Genomic DNA, 17,869 nt, shown 5'->3' with positions numbered 1-17,869 from the left:
GATTTTCCTGCAGTGATGTCCTGGCCAACCTAGGTAACTGAGCTCTATTCTGAAAATTCCGTTGGTAATTTAGTGTGAGAAACACATCTTCCTTCAATTTAAAACTTTTGGGTGGTACAGCGGTGCAGATGTTAAATATTTTCTGTGTATGACTCCAGAGGGTAGGGGGTGGTTCAGTAATTCTGAATCCTTTGAACGTCTTAGCGGCCTGTCTGGATGAAAGGTGCATGTTGAATGTGGCATTCTATGAAATTAAAAGAAAACAATTTTCTTTTAAAGCAGCTGTGGGGTCTCTGTAGACCAGAGGGGTGTCTCGAAGCAGTCAGTGCACCTCAGGGCACGGGGCCTTTTGGAAAACATCTGGAAACTGCACATCCGACTCCAACACAGCAAATCAAGTATGAAGTTGTTTATTGAGGAATTCCTCTGTTTCAGGGCATTTCATTGCAAAAAGGAAGGCCTTCTAGTGCAGACTTGTGCCATGAAAAGTGTACTAAGGGGGTTTTATTGTTTTAATTAAAATAATTTCGACTTTGAATGATTCTTTACAAAACAACACACAGACACAAACAAAAGACATCCAAACATCCTCTTCTCCTCTTCCTTCTTCTAAAGTACATAACTTTAGCTTGAAAGGGGGCTTAACAGCCTTTGTCTGGATCCAGCAAACCAGGTGGTCACACAATCAGCAAACCAATAACAATTATAGACGTTACAATTTTCTACTTCGCTGCCATAAACAAACACTGAGCAATGGGGCAGAGAAGGCCTGGAACATCAGGAACGTGAATAGAAAAGGAAGACAAACAGAGTTGTGTCCTGAGACTTTCCCTAGGCCCTAGGCACCTCCAGAGCTGAAAAATAAATAAATAGATAAGTAAAGAAAGCTTCCCCCTTCCTCCTCCTTCCTTCGACACAAATGTTCCAATGAAGCATCCCTTAATACCTGAGCTTAGTGGAGCTTAACGAACTGTAACAGGCCCAAACACGGGCTGCTGCGACCTCCCCAATAAATCACTTTAGTAAATCCTCGAGAGATAGAGGCTTCCCTCACTCCCTGCCACTCCTACGCTGTCTATAGATTATATTTAAGGAGTTGAAGTTAAGGGGAATTTTTTTTTTAATTGCCTTTGCAATTCTGTTTATTTATGTGGATTGTATTTCCCATCACGGGCATTATTGTTTTTGAAATCTTAAATCTGTGAGCTGCCCTGCCTTCCTTTTCCATGTTACTTAAAAGAAAGTTCCATCTCCAAAAGACTTTGATGTAATTTATAGTAACCTTTTTTAGTTGTTGTCTCTGGGCCAGAAAGGATTACAGAGGTCACTTGAGTCCAGCGATTACCTAACAGTAATGTTAAATGATAACAGGCTAGTTATCAGCAACAGCCTGGAAGGTTCCTTCCTTCCTTCCTTCATTCCTTTTATTTTAAAGAAGAAAAGGCAGTTATGTCCTTTATCCACTAATCTTTTAGATATTTTTATTCACTGGAACTTCATGAGCATCTACAGAGGTAAGCCATGGAGTTTTGAGGCTGAGTGCAGACATCACCTCTATGCAGAGGCACCTTCTCCTTCCCTGCCCTCTAGTTGGGGTGCTTGTTGGGAGTATCAGTTGAGGGTAGCTATATGCCCTGGATTTGTGACTTCTTTCCTTACTAAAAAATAAAACAAAAAGTTTTAATCAATCTGTCATCATTCTTCAGTTTGTCACTGCAGTTTCTGGGGGCGGAGGGGGGCAGTTTTTAACTCTAACATTCACGTGAAATGGTTTAATCATAATTCAGAAAACGAATGACCTTACTTACTACCATTTCTTCTCTTTCTCACCTTCTCTTTTTCTTTCTTTCTTTTGTTTTTCTTTCCTCTCTTCCTCTCGGCCTTTTTGCTTCTTCTCTTCATCTTCTACTGTTGTTTTCCTCTTCCTCCTCTTCCTCCTCCTCCTCCTCCTCCTCCTCATCATCATTTCTTACCCTAAAGCTGGCACACAGAAGAAAGAGGAGGAGGAGAAGCAGAGAGAGAAGAAGAAATTGGTGAATGAATGAACACAGGAGTATAATTATGATTATCATCACTCTGGTTTGGGCACCTGAGTCCCGGTCTGGGATGGTGTAATCCACAATTGAACTGTTTAAGCAATGGGCTTTTTTTCTGGACATCTCTCTTGCCACATTCTATTTGATGTGGGGAAGCTAAGTAAAGGTTACACAGTTCATTTTGAGAAGAGATTGAACTCGATAGTCTCCATACTAAGCCAAAATTCTCTTCTCCCTCTCTTACCACTTAATCTCAGAGATCGTTTTTTATTTCTACACTAGATGGACCTCAACTGCAGTCCGAAGGGTCTGAACATGCCCGTAAGAACTAAAGTAACACCCCCAGCTTCTACCCCAAACCAATTTCTTCTCGAACTGACTTTTCTTTTAAGCGTCATAATTTTACAGCCATGAGTCATCCTACATTCAGTGCTATGCTGAGCCATATTGCAACTGAGGCAAAAGAGAGTTGGTCAAGGTCACATCCTGTAGGGATGCTAGAGTCGAGACTTTCATCAGAAGACAGCATGGCCTGCCCAAGTAATATTGCTTTCTGTTTAATTTTTTAAAAAATCTACACAATATGTAAATTACTTTTAATTTAAAAAAGTTTGAACGAAACGTAAATTTAGAGCTAAGAGCAAAAGCCCCATCCCTCCTTTACCTCTACCCCAACCACAATCTTGTTCTCCCTACTCTACTTATAGAGGACATCTTGGTCAACAATTTGGGTATATCCTTCCAGAATTTCCAGGTATTTATTTGTACACTTATAAATATAAATATGTGCTCTATATTTATAGAGAAGATAACTAGAAGTGGAATTACTGGGCTCAAAGGTATGATACTTTGATTTTGATTGACACTGAAAGGGTTCGCCAGCTGTCATGGAAGTCCTTGAATACATTGCTCTATTTACCTATTGTTGCACCTGAACAGGGATACTGCTCAAAATGGCCTAGCTGTATAGTAAGTTGTGCTGTTTACTGAGATAAGCTTCTCTTCATTATTCTTTTTCAAAACTGTCTTGGCTATTTTTTTACATTGTCTCTTCCAGATAAAGTTTGTGCAAAAGACTCTGATTTCTAGATGGCTATTTTCATCCTTTGCTGAAAGGTACGTACCACCCTTCCTGAGGCAAATCTGGGACATGGTCCCTTAAATAAGGACACTAATCCCATCATGGTGACTCTACCCTCATGATCTAACCACCTCCCAAAGACCTCCCACCTCTTAATGTAATCTCACTGGGGGTTAGGGTTTTAACATATGAATTTGGGGTGGGGTGGATACAAACATTCACATAGTAACAGCAACTGAAGAAGCTCCTGTGGGTTTTTTGCTTGCTTCTCCAGGAGAAAGAAGCTGACAGCAGTCAATGCCACAGCCTTGTTTAGGTGGGGTTCAGGACAGGATGTGGAGACAGAGATTGAGGACACGATCTCAAGAGTCTTGATACCAGGGCACAAAGACCTCAACCAAATAACCCTCAGGAATTTAAACAATTCTTTTCATCATTCATTGAATTTCTTTCCAAAATCTTCCAATGCTGAGATTGTTTATGATCTTTGGTCTTCTTTTTTTTTTTTTTTTTTAACCTTGAAGTTGAGTGAACAAAAACAATGGAGCTCACCCCAGAAAACTACTGAAAGTTGCATTTGGTTGTGTCATCTAAGTTCATTGGGCCGTTTAGAAGTGAAGGAGAAAATGTATCATGGAGCAATATTGACAAGTGTTGGTTTACTGAGAGTTCAGCCAAGTTCAGAGGATATTTGATACACATGGCTGGCTACCCTCCTCTCAGGACTAGGAAAGAGGAAGTACAAATATCTATCCCTTCACTAAGCCTTGGTCTCTCCTCCTCTGTAAATGGGGTGACAAGTAGCTTGCAGTGCTGGAGAGTGTACAGAGCTGGTGAGTATAGAAGTGGCTTGCAGACTATCAGGTGCTATACAAGTGCATTCTTGTTTTCATTATGACGTGATCTGAATTCTGCATGGCAAAGGTGGCATATAGCAGTGGCAGGATGATTTATTGAGGTCTCCATTTGGAATTTGTTCTTACTGTATTTTTCGTTCTCTCATTCTAGGTAGATAGGCCTTTGGGTTTCCTTGTTTGCGGATTTTTTTAGACCTAAAATTGAAAGTAGTAGTTCCTCAAAATTGGTCACTCTCCCTTTCTGGCCTGGCCTGAGGGCAGATTGTGCTAAGTGGTTCAGAAGGAGGCAGCAGGAGGCTAGGAAGCAGAAAGTGAGAGAAGCTGAGGGGGTAGGAAGTGGGCTGGAGAGGTTCCCCAGACCTAAAAGAGAAGTGGTTTGAGGTTTCGGGCCCTTACTTCTTTTCCTCTCAGTGCCCCAGTGTGGAGGTAGTAACTTAGCAGGCCCAGGGACTGCCATCTCCTGCAAGAGCAGGTGAAGTGCCAGCCTATAGGGACCTTGGGCTGTGAAGACATGAATAACCAGAGGCCCTTACAGACGCTCCACTTCCATACCTTGGGGCCTTCCATATGATCTAGAAATCATCTGTCACTGCAGCTAACAGGCTGAGCCCCATTCACCCATGACTGACTGGGTGAATTTCTCCGCCAACCTTATGAACTGGACGCTCCTAATCAGAATTCATTTGTTTTTAGAAAAATCACGTGACATTTCTTTCATGCTTACATTGGTGGAATAAAACCCATTACTTGCTCTGTATAAAGCACAATATCTAATAAATGCCTTTGGACAAAAATGTGAAGTAAATAGTAACACCTGGAAGAGACAGGTCCTGAAGGAAACAGTAGAAACCAGGAAATCACTGCCCCATTTTTGCCACTGGCACTAATATGTCTGTGACCTTAAGTCAGTCACTTCTCCCTCTGTGCCTCCATTTATTTATTGGTTAAATGTAGGCAACTAGACTAAATTCTTGGTCCATATTACTGCAGATTTGGAATGAATTTGGAAAACACAAAATAGTCATGAAACCATATTCTTAACTAAAGATATAGTTTAGGAGCTGTGTTAGTACTGTTAATTTTCACTTAAAAAATAATTGACCTTTTGTCTATGGCCGTGCCTCCCTGAACAAGCCCGATCCCGTCTGATCTCGGAAGCTAAGCAGGGTCGGACCTGGTTAGTACTTGGATGGGAGACCACTTAGGAACACCAGGTGCCGTAGGTGTAAAAAATAAAAAATTAAGGGATTGTAAGCTGACAAGGTCCTTACAATCTGTGAGATCGACCAAGGGTTGCCTCACCTAAAAAAATTTAAAAAATAAAAAATTGACTTTTCAAGAAAGCAGTTTCTGCAGCTGCAGAAGACAGCCCAAGTAAGTGTGACATTCTGTCTATTACCTGCTTAAGCAACACTTGTCTTTGCACTTATTGTCTCTCTGTCAGGACTTGGGTCTTCATGCTAATGTGTACTTCTTGAGAATTTTATTTTAAACGGAAAAGCATGTTTGAAAAAAAAAAACAATTCTGCTGTAACTGGGCTTGTATTTCACTGGGGCTGGAACAGTGTAAAGAGGACCGCATGAGGATCTGTGTTTATGTTTTTTCAATGACTTCCAGATCAAATTTGCTGTGTTTACAAGATGGAGACACTTTTTCTAATCACTAGCATTGCAAATTCAAAGGCAGGGAGGAAGGCCCCAGCTGGGCTCTCTGCTCTGAGTTATCCCGTATCTCTGATGAAGGGTCCATGGATGCCCCAGCAGGATGAATGTCCAGCCAGCAGCCGCCTGTAGACACTAGTTTTTCATACTTAAATGAAATCAAGATGCCAGGTTATTATTATTATTATTTTAAACTTTAAGCCTCAGGCCCAGAGGTGGGATTCTGATTGCAGAGGCAATCTCTTTTTCTCCCATGTTTGATAATTGCTTTACTTTTCCCTAAGTCTCTCCCAGTTCTTGACTCATCCAGACCCCATGAATCTCATTTTGAGGTTTCTCTTAATTCTCTTGAATCATGAACATTGTTAAGCTGAGGCCCAGAAGCCCCTGGGTGGCCAGTAGGTTTGCGGGTTATCTGCTGAGGTGCCCATTAGTGTTCTGCAAAACTTCAAATATGAAGCCCTTAAATCTATCCCTTTGACAAAAATTTCTTTTTAAAACAATGATTTCACTTAAATCCCCTTGTGTTAGAAGTTTAATACCTATAAGAGATGGTACTTTGACCATGAAGCTGGCGCCCCAGCTAGCAATCACAGTGTCCTTGCAAGGTTTTACCAGTGGGCGATGGGGTGTGTTGGTTCATCTGTCACTGTCTGTGCTCTTTCAGGGAGGCCACAGCATGGAGAGGAAAGAGTGGACTTGCCTTCAGGAGCCTGATTCACAGTCAGGAGCTGATTCACTAGCAGCACTGCTTGACTGTGTGACCTCGGCTGAGCCTGACTCTCTGAGGCTTAATTTCCTCTTCTGTGCACTTACCTCACAGGGATAAGCCACGGTTCCATGGGATGTGCCAGGCATGAAAGAATATTGTACCTAATAAAACAGCATGGAAATAAAAAGTTTTGTGACCATCGAGCTCAAGCTTCTTGGGCAGGTAGCTAAAGGGAATCAGGGATACTCTCTGTTGCTATGCAATGGAGATATTTGTAAAAATAAGTTTAAAAATACTTTTTTTAATCATTAACATCTCTGAAACTCAGACATGAGGTGTCAAGTGTTTTTCTGGCCCTTCGCCTTACCTTTCATGGACTCTGCTGTTACTGTGGCAAATCACCTCTCTCTCTCTGGGGTTCCAGTTAACTCTCTGTCAACTGGAGGGTTGGACTCGGTGGTATATAAGGAGCCTTTTAGCTCCAAAGTGCTGCAGTTCTGCTCTGTGTTTCTCAGGATGGTATGTAGGAAGAGGTGATGGGATTAGAGGAGAGAAAGGGAGACTCTCTAGTTACACTTCTATTGAAGGTTATTATTATTATTTTTTTTAATGAATAAGCAAATGAAAACTTTATTACCAGGAAACTCAGATCTAAATCAATTTTAGTGACCATTCTTATTCGAGGTTTAGATTTCACACACATCCCCAAATTTGTTCTTTGACCACCCCTCCCCTTGACAGAGCATTCACACATATGTGCAGGCATCATACACACATTTTATTTCTGTTTTCTTTTTCTTCCTTTCTTTCTTTCTTCCTTCCTTTCTTCTTTCTTATTTTCTTTCTTTCTTTCTTTCTTTCTTTCTTTCTTTCTTTCTTTCTTTCTTTTCTTTCTTTCTTTTCTTTCTTTTCTTTCTCTTTCTTTTCTTTCTTTCTTTCTTTTAATTCTCTCTCTCTGTCTCCTCTTCTGTCTTCTCTCTTCTTTCTTCCTTCCCTTCCTTTCCACCTGCTCCCCTTCTCTCCCTCCTTCCTTTTCCTTCCCTTCCTTCCTTCCCTCTCTTTTTTTCTCTCTCTCTTTCTGGCTTGAATGTGTCTTATTGCACACTACTTTAAAAATTTTTTGAAACTGAGTAAGTAAAAAGATTATATTTTTAGAAGTGAAACAATGACTAATAGAGAAGTAGACTGCATTTTTTTTTTTTTTTTTTTTACAATTTCAGTACTTTAATCTTGTTCCTGCAACTCACGACCCAGAGAGTTGTGTCGGCTGTTAATAAAATAACTCCTTGACCTGGATCTGGAGGCATTTTCATAGTCCTGGCTCTGATGCTGGTTGCTGTGTGACCCTGGGACAGTCTTCTCCTTGCTGGACCACAGCTGCCTCATTTGGAAAATGAAGGATCTGACCAATCTCTAAGGTACCTTCTAGACTTAAAGCTCTCCATATAGGGAGTATCTCACTTTTTAAAACCTAATATCTGAAAAAAATTAATAAACAAAATCCACTCTCCCAAAACACCTTTTTACTTATGAAATAGCTCAATACAGGTTAAAACACTTATAGTATAAAAAGGAATTTTAAAAAATAACTCCTTTAGTTTAGAAATAATTTGATTTATATGTAGCATTTCAAAGCCTCTCATACCTGTAATTGATAAATTTTTGTCTAGTTGGACATTTCAATGATGGTTCTTTATCCCTGGCAGCTGACCCTGTCACATTTATCAGACAAATTCCCAGGAAACATCTCTGTAATTTTCAGCTGAAATCCCTAATGGGTGTGATCAAATCAGGCTTAATGTTCGCTCTGGTGAACAGTCACTTTGAAAGTATGTGTCGCTTTCTCATTATCATTTCATTTCTACCATTAGCCACATTTAAAAATGTAAATCACTACTAACATCTTTCAAAATGAAGAATAACCCTCTCATGTGAGAGCTGATCATCATGGCAAGTGAGGAGATGAGGCATTGCGGAAGGTGGGGGAGGGGGTCACAGAGTCAAGGGATCATGGATGGTGTGACTTGGGTAAGTCACTTCCTTCTCTGGGCATCAGTTTCTTTCTGTGGAAATGTGGGGTTGGTCTAGGTCACTCCAAAGGGCCCTTTGGCCCTGATGTGAAAGGATTTTGTGCAATAATTTCAGCTGTTGTTGGGGTGTCGTGCGTAAGAAAATTACTCCTTAAAGCCTTTCTGATGACGGCCCGTTCCTCAGGTTATGCTGGGGCACGATGGGCCAATCCATGGCATCCTGTAGCTTTAAAAGGAGAAGATGGTTCCCAAGACCCAAGAAAGCTACCATAATGGAGAAAAGTGGGGAGTCAGCAAAGGGCTTTAATTATGAGCATATCCCCCTTCACACTTCTCCCCCACAACAGCCTCAGCTCAGTGTCTCCTGGTGAAATTACCTTGAGACCTGGTTTTCCTATTTGGCTTTACAAGAATCAGGACAAGTCTGTAGGTAGGTAGGTAGGTAGGTAGGTAGGTAGGTAAGTAGAGCTCAGGGTCCTGGGAAGCAGAAAATACAAATGAGGGTCCTGGGGAATAGGTAAAAAAAGGCTCAACCGCTCTTTTATGGTCTAGGGAGGGGCTTTCAAAATTATGGAGACATAAGAAGTCTTTTTTAAAAACTGAAATCTAATCTAGAACTCAACATATAAAACCAATATAAGTGGTGTTTAGCTGGCGTAAATTTATTTTGTATGTTCAAATTTGTGAACTTTATTATAAACTCAATGAGAGGTTGTTTGTTTTCACTAGCACAAAATTTTGAAATTGGAGAATACAGATGACAGTTGCTGTCTTATCAGCCTCTGCATCTGATAAACTTCTTTAATTTGTTTTGTTGCACCATTTTGTGAAAGATGACATGAATGGAGTCATATTAAAGTATGGCCAGAGATGAACTGTAGTGTTTTAAGGCCAGGTTCTCAAGACTTGCTGCATCTGTCAGTCACCTCCTCCTTGTAGTTTCTTATTTGCTCAGTAGAGTCTTTTTTTTTTTTTTTTTTTTTGTGCTCCTTCCTCCCCTCAGCAGGCTCTAGAGCTCACCTGGAAAGATCGGTGGGGCCAGCACGTTAGAAGAAGCATAGCCCTTTCCTGGGGGTGGGAGAGGTAGACTTAAGATCACTCCAAGAAGAAGGTAAATCCTAGAGATGGGACGAGGGTCTCTGGAGCTGCCTTTCTCAAGCCTTTATCTGGCCCCGTAGCCAGTCTCTTCTTAGTGCCAACCCTGGAGGTTCTGGGCTTTATATTTAGTAATAAAACCAGTATTTCCTTAATACACCAGTGTGCCAAGCTGTGTATTAGGCACTGTGGGGACACCGAGATGGATAAGCTCAGGCCAGGCTCCCAGCAGCTCACAGTCAACAGAAATATGAGCTCTTAGCTGGGTTCACGGTGCTTCTCAAATACTATTTTCAACATCTACTCTGCTTATCTCAAAGATCTTTTGATGCTAATTCCTTCTTTAGGTCCCAGTAAGATCTATCTAAATGTTCACATTCTTCTGCTGCCACCCCCACCCCCATCTCTGAAGTGTGGGAAAACACACTTCAGGATGTCTGCTAATGATTGATGGCCCAGCTCTCTCTTTGTATTTGTTGGCCTCGTAGGTTTAGATCCCAGATTGTTTCAAAATGGCCCAAAGCAGTCAACATGTGGTATCTCTGAAATCTTAGAGACACCAGGTCACACGCTAGTAATATCATACAACTGAAGGAATTATATATATATATATATATATATATATATATATATATATATATATACGTATATATATATATACGTATATATATATATATACACACACACACACACACACACATACATATATACGTGTATATATATACACATATACATATATGTGTGTATATATATATAATTATATATATTAATAGATTTCTCTGATATTTGTCAGTGGAGGCTGAAGTCTTTACTTCTTGGGCAGCGAGGAATAGAATCTCAGTGAAAGCAATTTTGCAGAGGAAAAAAAATAAGGAAAATTATAGAATAATGTCTCGCCTATGCCCCTATACTATTTCTACTTTCCCAGGGGTCCAATAGTGGAAGAAGGCTGGGAACCACGCTTTCTGTGTCCTTGCACATATATCTATCTCAGAGTCCTGCTGACAATCAAACTGCTTCTGACGTGAGAGAACAGGACTTAGCAAATGATTCTCTATCTCTGAGCCCACTGACTTCTCGGAATACTTAAAGGTGTCAATGACGTGGAAAAGAAGGGGAGGTCTGTGAACAATTTTCAATATTTCAAAGAGCTTGGCGGGAATTCTGCATTTGCCTGGATATGCCTGGATATGGGTTGCAGTCTCATCAAGACACCCCCTGTCTTTGGTTTTGGCTGTGTATTTACACCAGAGACCACGTCACGCAAACCAGAAGCTCTGCTGCACCGAAGAGAATTGTGATGAATCGCCAGGACTTTGACAGCAGACAGATATGGGGTCAGCCTGTGCACACCCATTGCTAGCCAAATGACATTGATGGAGCTGCTTGATCTCTCTGAACCTCAGTGTTCTCTTCATCTATAAAATAAGGACAATAATAACACCCACCTCACAGTTTTTCGGTTGGTCCATAGTAAGCCCACGATTAAAGGTAGCTGTTACTGTTAGGAACTTTTATTAATGAAAAATAAGAAATTGAATTATTATTTAATATAAGCAGCACATTGGTAAGCATACATCTTTCAAAATTTGTAGCTCAGAGGGGTTCTAGCTGACAAAAGGTTGAGACCCTTTACACCAGGCGACTGTCAGTTTTTTGATTTTCATTCAGATAGTGGAGTGGACACATGTGCATGATTAAAATTTAATTGAAAGACTTTTATTTCATTCTCTTGGGCTGACTATGCATATCTTCTGGTGTCATAAAACAAACCCAGGACCATAATGCAGGCCACATGCCCCGTGGTGACCTTTTTCTAAGCCACCTCTGTGTCCTCTAGATGGAAAACTGTTGATTGAAAAGGACAGAACAATACCCTCTGTCATGATGGCTGCAGATCACATTCAATCAGGCCAGAATTCTATTGATTCAAAAGACACACACACACACACCCTCACACACACACACACACTTCCCAGATGGTGACATCAGTGACTTGGGAGAATGGGGGAGATTTGAGGACATTTTACCTGAGAATGAAGGTTTCAATCATACCACCACCCAGTGGTGGGTGAAGTAACTTGTATAAACAAAGCCTGCTCTAGGATTTTGCTTAATTCTCAATAATCTTACGACTACACTTTGTTCTTGGAAGTCTTTCTTAGCAATATGTTGAGACCCATGGTTTTCTTCTTTAAAAAAAAAAAAATACCATGAACTTAAAACTATTCTAAAAAATAAAGACAATAATGTATGTGTGTGTTGTGCTGAAAACAGCCATGAAGCAAAATTTGGTTCTTAACTTTTCTTCGTGATGACATGTTACATGACTTGAAGGCTAGAGCTTTGTTTCTAATATTATGATTTCCCTATTTATGGAGCCTCTGTGGAAATCTGCTGAATGCCCACTTTCTTCCCTTCCCTCCCAACACACAGTCCTCCTACCCTCTCACTTTGCAGTAGATGTGCTTTAGAAGGTCTCTTTTAGATGTACTTTTTCATTACACAAGGATGGTACCATGAATAACAACCGAAGATTTTAGCTTTATGACAAATGGGATAAATTATTTTTTTTTCCTATATAAGACACTTGAAATACAATAGTTCATTGAAGGAGGAGGGGAAACTCATGATTGAAATCCATTTAGTTCTAGTTTTGACTAAAATGAAAAGAATGGAGATTAACAATTCAAAAATGGAGCTTGCTAATTAAAATGAACTACAATTACACAATTTGTCAGGCAGCTCACTGGGGAACATTTCTCTCCTGCTTGATTATGATGATGAAAACTTATCTTTTACTAGGATAAAATGAAGTCATCCTTATCAGAGAGAAAAATCATTTCTCAAGACTGGCTGCAGAAATGTTTGTTTTTCTAGAATTAAAGAAAAAAATGCCCCTAAAGTGATATGTTAAATGAAGTTGTTCTCCAGACCTAACTACGTATTAGGGTATGCTTAACTGTGTGGAGGCGGGGGGGAGGGGGGGTGGTATTTTTCTCACATAATGAATTCAAACTTAATAAGCTACATACATGTAGATTTCTACAACTGGAGAGTTTCAGAGTTGTAAATACCTGAACATGTACACAATTTCAAAATAATTTTGGGATTACTGAAGCCATACCTAAAATGCTCTATGCCTGTGGTCACGTAATTTATTAGATATAAATTTCATATTCTAGAATTCCCTTCTCCCCAAAAGAGATTAATTTATTCTTACATGGTACTACTGCTATAATCATGTAAATATGACATTGTTACTTAAAAGATATCACCTTTAAGAAGACCTCCCCAGAAAAATAAAGTTATTCTATAGGAAGCAGAAAAGTAGGGGGAAACAGAACTACGGGCTTTAATGTCTGGAATTCCAACTCTGCAACAAGAGAAAGCAAGACAAACCTAAAAGGGAAACTCCACTGGCTCATGTGATTATGAGGAATCTTCTCCAAAAAGGAAGCCATTTACCCCTTGCGAACTGCTTTGCCCACCACTGGCCTTTGAACAACCTGTTAGCAAGAGAGAGAGAGAGAGAAAGGGGTCCTTATATTTATATTTAAATCTCACTGCCTCTGACACTATCCTTCAGAAACCCTATCTTTCTCGTTCTCTCTTTTCTTGGCAACACTAAGAGTCCTTTGTAAACATCCTCCCTAAAAAAGTCTCTGTAGATCTGTCTGATAAACTTCGAATGGGGGAGTTTAAACTCCTGCTTGAGAACAAATTAGATGGAGAGCTTAAAAGATTATTCCCTTCAGAAAAGTAGCCGAAATCACCAAACTCGAAAAGCTGTCAAGGAGAAATAGAAATGATAAGTCCTGGTCTTTCTATACAAAGGTTTTTTTTTCTCCTCAGAACCCAAAGTTCTTAAGAGCCTGTCGCTGATCAGGAGGGAGGCAGACCCATGCTCTTGATACTAAATGTACAAAGTTGGGAAAGCCAAGGCAATGAAACATTAAGAGATGTGCTCAGTTAGTCAGAGCTAACCAACATATAAACCACTCCAACCAAACAGACATAGCCCATTGGGTTGGAAAGGCTTTTTTTTTTTTTAAGAATTCGTTGGCCACTGAAGTCTCATTTTTCAAATCTATCCATCTCCCCTTCTTCTCTTCTCTCCCTCATCACAGGCAAAAAGAAATGTATTAGTCTATTGAAAACAATTGATTTCCTCCCAAATCGAAGATACCTAAAGAACCATATTGCAAGGAAGAACAGAGCTCTAGCTGGGTTTTGGGAACGGCTCTCTCACTTCTTCTCGTCCTGCTCTGATTTCTTCCCATTGGAATGTAGCTAGTTGCTTTATGTGTGGTGAACAGTGGGGATTCCTGATTCCAGACCCAAAGTAGAGGAGAAAACCCCAAGGCCCCTTCCAGTTCTAAGGCCCTGAGACCAGTCTCTCAATTGTATCCCAGAAGGCCACTTGCGGTTCAGAAGCAATTTGTGTAAGTCTCAAGAAATCAGACTTGTATATCTCCCCCTCCTCCCACCAGATGCTCAAGCAGCAGATATGGATGTTTAGTGGGGACAGCAGTACATCGTTAAGTTTGTTAGGCCAGGCATTGAGCAATTATGGAGAATGCTGGAGTAGATGATGTTAAAAGAAAATAGACAAACAAACAAAAGCCTTTCTCTCTTCTCTCTTTCAACTGGTGTCTCTTCAGTGAGACAATGGCTCTGAGCTCCTAAATGACAGGCTAGGTCTATTTTTTTTTTAATTAAGCTTTGTTGAGATATATTTGATGTAAGAGAAACTGCATATATTTAAAGCGTACAATTTGATGTTTCGACATATGTGTACACCCATGAAACCATCACCACAATTGAGATAGTAAATATACCCATCACCCTCAAAAGTTCCTCATCTCTCTTTGTGAGCCTTCTCTAGCATCCTATCTGCCACCCTCTCCCAGTCCCTAGGCAACCACTGATTTTCTTTATGTTGCTATAGATTAGTTTGCATTTTGTAGAATTGTATATAAATGGAAGATGTATTCTTCTTTTTCTGGCTTCTTTCACTCAGCATAATTACTTTGAGATTTATCTATATTGTTGCATATATCTGTAATTTATTCTGTTTTATTGCTAAGTAATAATCTATTGTATAGATATGCTACAAGTTGTTTACGCATTTGACTTACTGATAGACATTTTTATTGTTTCCAGTTTTGAGCTATTACAAATGAAGGTGCCTTGAATATTTGTGTATAAATATTTGTATAGATGTTTGCTTTCATATCTCTTAAATACATACCTAGGAGTGGAATGGCTGGATCATACGTTAGGCAATGCTTAACTTTTTAAGGAACTGTTTTCCAAAATGGTTGTACCATTTTATATTCCCACTAGTGGTGTTTGAGAGTTTTGGTTACTCCACATTCTTGCCAACACTTGATACAGTTAGTCTTTTTAGTTTTAGACTAGTTTTAGTGTGTGTTTTATGGGTGTATATCTCATTGTGATTTTAATTTGCATTTCCCTAACACTAATAACATATATCTTTTCATGCGCTTCTTTGCCATTCACATTCTTCCTGAATGAAGGATATGTTTAAATCTTTTGTCCATTTTGTAATTGGTTTGTTTATTTTTTTATTATTGAGTTTTGAAAATTTTTTATATAATCTGAATACAATTCTCTTATCGAATCTGTGATTTGCAAATATTTTATCCAAATTCTTTTTTCTCCTTTTCTTCAAAGTGTTCTCAAAACAGAATCTTTTAAAGAGGAGTTCTTAATTTTTGTGAAATCTACTTTGTCAATTTTTTGTAATCTACGTTGCTTTTGATGTTGTTATCTAAGAAATCTTTGCCTAACCCTGGGTCACAAGGATTTTCTCCTATGTGTCTTCTAGAAATTTTATAGTTTTAGGTTTTATATTTAGGTCTAAGATTTATTTTGGATTATTTCTTGAATATGATGTGAGGTATAGATTAAAGTTCTTTTTTCTTTGTTGCATTGTTTATTCACTCATTCCAGCACACTTTGTTGAATAGATCATCTTTTCTCCACTAAACTGTTTTTTTTTTTTTTAACCTCTGTCAAAAATCATTTGAGTATGTATGTGAGGTCTATTTCTGGACTCTATACTGTTTTACTGATCTATTTGCCCATTGTTACACCAATATCATACTATCTTGATTGCTGTAGCTTTCAAATAATCTTGAAATAAGTCAGATAGTATGTCTCCAATTTTGTTCTTTTTCAAAAGTATTTTGGTTCTTCTACCTCCTTGGCCTTTCCAAACTGTACAGAACTAGCTTCGTGCGGGACATACAGAAGAGACTGTAAACTTCTTTAAACCACACTGGTTACTAGTTCTTTCAGAAAGAAAGTTAAGAGATAGATACCAGCACTCATTAATTATACCTTTATGTAGAAGTACAGTATATAAGTATTTTGAAAAATAAGTATTTAAGTAACTTAAAAGAAAGGAAGAGAGAAGAGGAAAGACGAGCTTCATAAAAGAGATGAAATTTATTAGTAGGATTTTGATAAGTAAAAAGTAGATAGAACATGAGTTAGCACTTAGAATAATGTAAAGTATGTTCAGGAAATTTTTCAATTAGATTGTAAGAGAGGTTTCATGAAGAAAGTGGGCTGTCTTCATACTATGGAGAGTCTTGAAATGGAGGTTGAAGAGTTGTACTCAATTCTCTAGTCAATGAAGAGACATGAAGATTTTTTTTAAGACTTTTGTTTTCTTTTGTGAGAGAAGGTTTTGAAGAGGCAGAGGATTGTTATAAGAGTTGAATCAGCAGCACTAACTTAACCTCGTTATGCTCACATCCTCTTACAGATCCAATCACCTCTCACCTGCATGCTACTGGAGTCCAGGGGAGGAGGGAGGGAGACCTGGGACTTGTGGGAGAGGTGGATTGGCAGCAAGGCTTTAATTTCAATGGAATGTTTTCATGGGCATCGCCTTTCCCTTCCTGGATAGGTGGATGAGTAGAGTTTCCCTGGGAGTGTTTTTCTTGGGCACTTTTATTGGGTTTCAACTAAAAACACAGGATATTGGTATGGATCTTCAAGGTTTGGGTTGAATTGCAATCCACCCCCAAAACTTGCTAGAGGTTACATTTTATCTAACCCTTCAGATGCTTACCAAACATACATTTATAGAATACTGAAGCTGGAAAGGGCCTCCATCCTTATTCTCCTCCTCCGTTTTGTGAAGAAATGAGGGGAGAGAATAATTTAATTCCAGTAATGTAAATCTGATCACACTGTTTGCCTCTATAAAACCATTCAATGGCAGTCCAAGGTCTTTAGCTAGAATGACCATACATCCTGGGGTTTGCCCAGAATGGTCCTAGTTCTTGCTTGTTGCCCAGGTTGCCCAGGTACGATTATTCAGAGTGATCTTTTCACTCCCAAAGTGAACTAGTTTGGATTGTAAATGGCTTTATATGGTCCCCCTAAGTAATGCTTTCCAACATATGGGGCCTGGTGTGAAGAGAGGCACGGGGGTGGGAGGAGTCTTAGAATTACTGTGTGGAGTTTGTAAGCCCATCATGCTCATGTAGTTTCTCAATCAGCAGAGAGAAAAGTAAGACTGTTACATTTTAAGGGTCTAACAAGAATCTTAAAGTTAAGTATAGAAACCACTTGAAAATATTGGAACATAATGACCTATAGGATCCAGCCTCCCTCCTCCCCTGCTCATCTCCTAATGCTCTGCCTCCTTCCTGTGGTCTAGCCCAGAGGGAGGGACAATTCCTAGTGCCCTGGACTCTGTCATGCTGTTTCAGGGCTCTGTGCTTTTGAAAACGTTTTCTCTCAGCTGGGTGATATCTGCCACCCCCACCCACCCTCATCTCCCTCTTGTCCAACTAATGAACCCCTACTCTTCCTTCAATGCTCAGAACTGCCACTCTCCTGTACCCACCTCCCCTCATGGGGCAGAGCTGAACTCCCCTCTGCTGAGCCTCCCAGTGCCCTGAGCATCTTCTGTCCTGGCGCCTGCCCATCAACACCCTATATCGGCTGTATTTGTTTACGTGCCTGTCTACTTCCTGGACTGTGAGCAACTTGAGTGTTAAGCACAGTGACTGGCACAAGGAGTGGATACAGGAAATAATTGTCAACCATATTCATCCAATAGATATTTATTGAGCATTAACCTTATTCCAAGCACTACATTGCAGGGGACCGAGCAGTGCACAAAATAATATCTTGTCCCTAGGCATCGAGCTGGTGAATAGATGTTGGGTGAGCGTGTGGGTGGATTTGCGTATCATGCACGTGTGGGTACCTGTGCCTGTGCCGGCTCAAGGAGGCTTCCCAGAACCCCAGGTTCCTCTCAGGAAGCCAAAACTCTTCAGAACAAGTCAATCTTTTCCCAGGCAGTTTCCTTGCGAATTAAGAAGCATAAATCTCTGAACTATTTAAAA

The 17,869-nt window shown here is 39.8% G+C and overlaps 1 long non-coding RNA gene and 1 pseudogene across 2 annotated transcripts in view; both read left to right on the top strand.

Annotated features, from left to right (window-relative positions):
• Positions 1 to 3,270: 3,270 nt before the first annotated feature.
• The window catches only part of LOC120592867 (uncharacterized), a 61,634-nt gene continuing 47,035 nt past the window's right edge, over positions 3,271 to 17,869 (top strand). Inside the window, exons 1-4 of one of the 2 annotated variants that reach the window (XR_005650227.1) lie at positions 3,274 to 3,950; positions 6,304 to 6,570; positions 7,569 to 7,766; positions 10,402 to 12,290. This is a non-coding gene — a long non-coding RNA (uncharacterized LOC120592867). Of the gene's footprint in view, positions 3,951 to 6,303; positions 6,571 to 7,568; positions 7,767 to 10,401; positions 12,291 to 17,869 lie in introns of those variants that run through there. The other variant, XR_005650228.1, reaches the window with a different exon arrangement.
• Positions 5,082 to 5,200, top strand: LOC120593108 (uncharacterized; annotated as a pseudogene).

Source organism: Pteropus medius, unplaced genomic scaffold (genome assembly GCF_902729225.1).
Source record: "Pteropus medius unplaced genomic scaffold, Ma_sr-lr_union100, whole genome shotgun sequence".
In the NCBI taxonomy this organism is placed as follows: Eukaryota; Metazoa; Chordata; class Mammalia; order Chiroptera; family Pteropodidae; genus Pteropus; species Pteropus medius.
Note: the sequence above shows the minus strand (reverse complement) of the source record. Positions and strands in the feature narration are given on the sequence as shown.